A 7139-nucleotide genomic window follows, 5' to 3' on the forward strand; every position below is an offset into this window, starting at 1 on the left:
GAATCGCATAATCACATCATACCACTAGCTCATCCCATTCTTAAATGCTAGGCTAGCATACCAGCAACAGTGGCAATAAAAGGGAGGGAAGTGCAAAGATGAAAACAGAAACATTGTTTTAACAATCAGGATATTAAGAGACTTAGCTCCTCTTAAGAACAACCACAAGCATCAGCTTACCAATATGACAGTGCTACTGCTACATAGTAGTAAAAAATACTTGATTCCAGTATATACCACGAAGACAGCTGTATAACCAGCTAATGATATTGATCTAAAGCAACTAGTCACATTTAAGACAAATTTATATACAGTTGGCTATGTGGTTGAAATCTATAGCCGTGTTCTCTATTATGGAATTGAATAAATAAGGTCTTGATAACGGATTTCTCATGGTTCTATCTTATTATACATTAGAAGACTATGAAACTTGGTGTGGCAGACACAATAATAGAACGTCCCCTTGCGTCTGACACATGGATACTTTATCTACTGAAAAAATGTGTATAAATACAATGATGATTACATCCTCATTTAACAACTGTATGAAGGTGCTAATCCCACAGCCCTCACTTACATGTGTTCTTCAAAAAGGTTGTTTAAAGCAGCTTCTAAATTTATACAACAAATATTATTTTCAGATTTGCTAGTAATAGTATGTATGGGGCTCATCTCCATGCAAACATAATCACTACACCTTTAAGCTATGCCGATTCAGACATATCCATTTATCACCACATCCACGTAGAATTAGGGTATCACCACTTCTGGCATATGTTCACCAATTGTAAGTTCCACTGGTATGTGACTTCGCAATGACCTATTCAAATCAAACTATGAAAATAGCATGTCGCTTGCTAGGTAGTAGGGATTACCTTTGCCAGAAGGTATGTGGTTTCCTTATCAATCAAAAATGTTTCATTGGGTAATATGATGTCTTCTTCAATACTCCTAAAACTTTACATGAAATCAAAGTAAACTTTATGTATCGTAGAAGAGTGACTTACTTTTAAATGTTTACAAATTTCTAGTGCTGGCTTCCTCTAGAAGATTGCATGTGCTCTAGACTCATACCTTGCTCTCTTTGGCATGGCATTCGGTTCTGGTTGTATATGCACCCAAAGGTTTGAATTATTTAATCATTTCATGTACATTTAGTTTTAGTTTTTTTCAAGGGTCACCGACAACAGTCTCTTTTGGCAGGATTTTCTATGACAGAACAACACAGGGAAGTTGTTATGGCAAGTATTTGGTGTTCAAGCTGCAACTTTCTGCCTCTATGGCATTCTTGAGCTTGAATAAATAATGTGGAATGCATTTAAGCTTGCAGGTTTTGACTGATCTATTAAATGTAACGCCCTCAAAATAATAACATTAAACCCATCAATATAGACATGCATTGATATATAAAAGTCCCACTTTCTTATATTCATCAGAGTTTCATTACCAAAAGTATTACATGTTAACAACAAAAGCAAATGCCCTACGGGCTTACAGCTTTCCAAGTTAACACTTGGTTACAAAAGAGAGTACTAACTCAATTACATATTAAGCCCTTGACTTGAATTTACATATAATACATCAAAGAAATAAAACAACAAAAAAAAGCCCGCCTCTAGCCTCCCAAGCTATGTCCTTGGAGGTGGCATGCTACCTGTACCTGAAAATGATGTTCCCATATAGGGTGAGCCACAGCCCAGTAGAAATACACTAAACCAAATATGAACAATGACTAAAAGATTAGCAGTTGATAGATGGCCAACACTGATACTTTCCCTTATCACACTTTACATTTTCGTGACATACAAGTCCATATTACCATTCATTTTCCAATTCCTTTCAAATTCTCAATTTACAACCATGGCTCAGAACCTGGCTAAACAACCCATATGAGACAGTAACTCATATTAAGCGCTTTCCCATTTCATAATAGATAAGCATACTAGCTATATCACACACACCCACAGATATGCATATGAGCACTATCACACTTCCAATGACAAGCATATGAGCTCTGTCAACACATTAATAGATAAGCATATAAGCTCTATCTATGGAGTCCATCCCCTATCTCCTCCCAGCAACAACCGGTTTAGAGGTCCATCCCCTATTTTCCCCTAAACCGTAGAGTACATCCCCTATCTCCTCCAACACAACACAATGCATATAAACAACAATTATACACATCATCACACAACACATAAATTTAATGTATTCTTTCAACCGTCATACTCAATGACACATTCCAGTGATTAGTTTCAGTTTGCCTAATCATCATACGTTGTCTACAACAAACACGACTATCCTCCACCGATAGCCCAAAGCAGTTATTTTTATACAGAAAATAAATGCAACAATGGATATATAATCAACATTCCAACTAGGTGAGTGATAAATGATCCAACTACACCCTTTAACCCCTTCCCTTTCCAATTTCCACATTTTCAAGTCAATCCCTCATTTCTCATAATTAATTATGCAAATTAATTAACCAATGTAATTAGGGCATTTTCCATAATTAACATTACAACCCTTAGGTTCCATTTTCATTAATGTTTCAACATTAATTTCACTTTTCCATGCCAAACATGCATCTAGGTTTTTATATAGTTAAAACCCCAACTTTTGTAAAATTACACGAAGGCCCAAACTCTCTCGAAATTGCCCAACAACCCCCAACATATCAAAATGCAAAAATTTAAAGACAAAGCTCATAGTAAGGAGTAAGTTATCCCTACCTCGAAGTTAGAGCTCGGATGGAGAAGAAGCCAAAACCAAAATGCTCCAAAGACCAAGATTCTCGGATCAAAACGACGCCCTCGACGATCCACATAACTTTTACAAAGGCCGAAGAGAAAGAGGACACTCTAACTAGATCAAACCCTAGAGAGAAGGGAGTTTCTAGAGAAAAGGGAGTTTCTAGAGAGAGAGGCTCTCAAAAATGGGTTCTAGAAAAAGTAGGAGAGAGAAAGAAAAGCAAAAAGTGATTTAAGATCAACCAGCAGATAACTCATATACGTATGACCCGCTCGAGCGGAGAACACAACGCTCGAGCGCCAAGAACAAAAATCTGAACATGCTCGAGCGCAATAAGGCCTGCTCGAGCGCCAAGACACAAGAATAAAGCACTTCCGCTCGAGCGCGAAACCCAGTCCGCTCGAGCGTAGATTTCCCCTTCCCAGAACTTACACCCAGAAAGTACTTCCCGCTCGGGCGCCAACAGACCCGCTCGAGCGTAAACAAACCCACTCGAGCGTAAAAATCACATCTACAGAAGTTTTACAGGAACATGAAATACTGGAGGTGTGCAATCCCCGCTCGAGCTCCAGAACACCCGCTCGAGCGCTAAACTAGAAACCAAACTCCGCTCGAGCGTAGAATGACCCGCTCGAGCGTAACACCAAAAACCTGGGCAACAAGGATATAGACCAAGGCTTAACCCACCTGTTCAACACAAGCCCATAGACATCCTAAAACTCAATCAAGGGGAATTAAAGGACGACAACAAGATAGTTACCACTACCAACTTCACGGAACCAAGTCCGAAACACAACAGAACAGTAAAGGGACAACCGGGATCGCTATATTAAACATGCCTTAAACTACATAAATCAACCCGCAAAAAAGTAGTCCATTATGATAGCCCACTTTATGGCCCAAAATACAAATTATAGAACTGCCCGACTTAAAAATTTAAGAAAAACATAAAACAGTATTAAAAAATTAACAATTATTTTCCTAGGCAATTTCTGAGTTAGAATCGTACCAAATAACTATATTAGATCCTGTGTCTGGTTTCCTGGTCATTTATAATACTTCCTATACTTACCTTGCTTAATATTTGCATCAGTAATGCATACTACAGTTGTAGTATTGTGGAATTCACTTTTGCTAATTTAACTGCAATCATCAGGTGTCATTTATTACATGAATGTGTGTCAAATATATTTGTTGGCCATGATTCTTGGACTAAGTTGATGTTTTCTTAGTATCCATTCCTTCAAAATGACAGAATTCTGATTGCATTCTACATTGATTTCAGTGAAAGAGAAGGTTTGGTGCCTTTATCCCAACAAGAATACTCCAACAAAGTCGGTTCATGACCTTTAGTCAAGATTCTTCACCAGGTCAAGAATGCAAACTGAACATGTTTTTCTTTTTCTTTTTTAATTTAAAAAATCATGAATCATGCTGATTGTCTTTTCATACATTTGCAAATATATTTTATGGGAAAAAGTTCCTCATATACTATGTACATGAGCACCTTATCTCTTGTGATCTTATGCGACAAAATTTTGAAAATGTTGCTAGGTTGTAGCTTTATTAAAGAAAAATAGGCCCAAAAAAATTCTTTCAATCTTGGCCTATCAAATGGATTATGTGAAAATGAAGGTCTTTGATTTTCATTTTAATTCCAAGAAAGCCCTATTATGACCATTGGGAGTTGCCTATGTGAATTCTACTTTGCAGTTCGCTCTATCTTTGACATTTTTTGAATCAAGCCTCGGCCATCATGCCAGACTTTATCCTTGGTCCATTATGAGAACTGACAAGATAATTGACAGAAAATTTCAATTCATTTTGTAGGATCTTTTCTTTCTTTCTTTTTGCTGTGTGTCATTAATGTAGCTTTGCTCTACTTAATGTGCAATTTCTTGCTTCTTATTTCAGTTCAACAAGGTGGTAATTTTCATGTTGATTCTGCACAGACAAATGAAGATAAAACTCTGCACATTGTTTTTCTTGATGGTACATGGAACAACTCTACTGCCATGTTTAGACGTTTGAAGGTCATACTGGAAACACTTAGGCCATGTTTGGTTTGAATTTATAGAGTGATTTTGGGAAAAAATTTCTAAAAAATTTGTTTGGTTTGTAAATTTTTCAAAACAATTTCCAAAATCACTTTCTCTCTCTTACCTATCAATCAATCACTTTTTCTCTCTCCTCTCTCCTTCTCAATTACTTTTTCTCTCACACACATCTATTTAATTATAACAAACTTTCAAATCATTCCAAACTTCTAAACTCCAAAACTACTTTCAAAATACACAACCAAACAAACCAAAAAAATTTCTAAACTCTCTCTCCCAAAACAATTTTTAATAACTACTCTCCCAATTCCTACTTTTCCTAATAATGGTGTATTTATGTATTTGGCAAAACTATATACTTCTGTTTTCTCTGTGATCTTGACATTTGTCATGCCAAATATTCCTGGACCAGTAATCTCTTTTCCTGAGACATTCCCTTGAACCTCTAATGTATAACTGTGACAGTATACCCTTTCCTGAACTTTGTTAATATTTTGGTTATAAAAATCTAATAAACTCAATCAAGTCATTAAACACACAAAACCTTGAGTTCAGGAACTATATCTCTCGTGATTTTCTACAAATCTTAATTTTTTTTCTTTTCCTTTATTTTCTTCATCTTTTTTGTTTTGTTTTTCAACATACATTTAACATCATTTTAACTTGAAGTTTGGTTCACATCTTATTGGTATAGTCTTCCAATTTACTTTGCACATAGTTGAGTTGTTATGTTGTTTGGAGGCAACCTGACATTTAGCATTGGGCCTGTCACAGAGATTGGTCCAGGAAGGAATTTTTTTTTTCTATTGATTTTTTAGTCTCTTCTGGCCTATCTTCAAGTAAGGCATCCTTCTATTTCCCACTGCAGACCCAGATTTATTATTATGAATAAAAAAGAGGAATAAATTATATAGTGAAGTGTTCCTCATAATTCACAAATCAAAATCATGAATAAATTCATTTGATCAACATAATAATGACAACTCAGGGTTGAGTTTAATAGTCAGACAGAAAGGTGGCTTTCAGTAAATAACCCCTTTTTTAAAGCCATATCCTTATCATAGCAAGTGTTTAGCAATAGTGGTTTAATTATTGCTTCATTTTATAATAAATTATGTTATGATATTTTTTCTTCATAATAGATTCTTTTGATCAACATAAGAATGAAAATAAGGGAAAACAGGATAGCTAATTGGCTCTACAGGATTTGTGAAACTCTAGCTGATTAAGACATTCTTTCTAATCTCTAAAATTGTTTAGAGATCATGGAAAGGATTATTGGTTTTTGAGGTTTTGCCAAGCACTGATACAGTTGCTTTTACTAATTTTGACAAGGCCATGCTTTGCTCTTTTTATTTATTTATTTTTGGAATTTCGAGATGGTATGTGGAAAATATTCTGATGTGAATTGTTTTATTATTAGGATTGAGCAAATGAAATATGGGGAGAGGACCTTCCTTGCATATCTCTTGCCACTGGTGCATCTGCAATGCACAAACTGCGGTGACATATAATTAACCCAAACTGTTTGGAGGTGTAATCGTGTTTTAATTCAATATCTATTCATGCGTGTTTGTTTTTGTTTTTATGTTTGCTTGCATGGGTGTGTTTTGACTTTTTTACCTCTTTGAGATTAAAAATAAAATAGGAAAATATTTAGATTTAAATGAAAATGGTAACTCCGATAAAAATCATGGGCTGACTAGTTTGTGTCAAACATGTTTTGTGATTCTTTCTGCTTCTTGTTGGCATTAGTGCTAGTGATACATGGTATTGCTGCAATCTTTTGGCATCTTCTATTATCTGTGTTTCTTATCATCAAGGATTCCTTCACTCTTTGAAGTTTTGGATTGTTATATGCATTTTTACTAAATTCGTTTATAAAATAAAATTATTTATATATGAGTTTAGATGTAATTGATAATATATTAATGTTTTTCTTATTTATTTTCTTTGCAGATTGGTTTTTGATGACATTTGGAAGCATACTTGCAAATCAAGATTAAGTTTGAATTTTTTTTCTTCTGAACTGATACTTAGTTCTAGATGCAAATCAAGATCGAGTGTTTATTTTTTTTTTTTTTATAGATTCCACGTTAGTTCATTTTGGGATTTGCTATGGTGTTTTTTTTTTTTCTTTTGTTATACTGAATGGATTATTATTAAATTTGTTTGATGGATATATTTTGATTTATAATATATTGTTTAGTGAATTTTTTGTGTGGAGTGGTGTATAATAACTAGTATATTTCTTAGTACATTAAAAGGCCATTGTGATATGAGCAGGGATATTTATGAAATAATAATTTAAATTGAAATATAAAA

The 7139-nt window shown here is 34.6% G+C and overlaps 1 pseudogene across 1 annotated transcript; it reads left to right on the plus strand.

The window, feature by feature from the left end:
* The first annotated feature begins 522 nt into the window (after positions 1-522).
* LOC114270815 (uncharacterized) lies at positions 523-6633 on the plus strand (annotated as a pseudogene). The gene is made up of 6 exons (XR_014365208.1): positions 523-887; positions 1032-1124; positions 1204-1330; positions 4043-4095; positions 4710-4790; positions 6238-6633. The product of XR_014365208.1 is annotated as an uncharacterized LOC114270815 (transcript).
* The last annotated feature ends 506 nt before the right edge of the window (positions 6634-7139 follow it).

The sequence above is a fragment of the Camellia sinensis genome, chromosome 1, assembly GCF_055761805.1.
Source record: "Camellia sinensis isolate YWXY chromosome 1, ASM5576180v1, whole genome shotgun sequence".
NCBI lineage: Eukaryota > Viridiplantae > Streptophyta > Magnoliopsida > Ericales > Theaceae > Camellia > Camellia sinensis.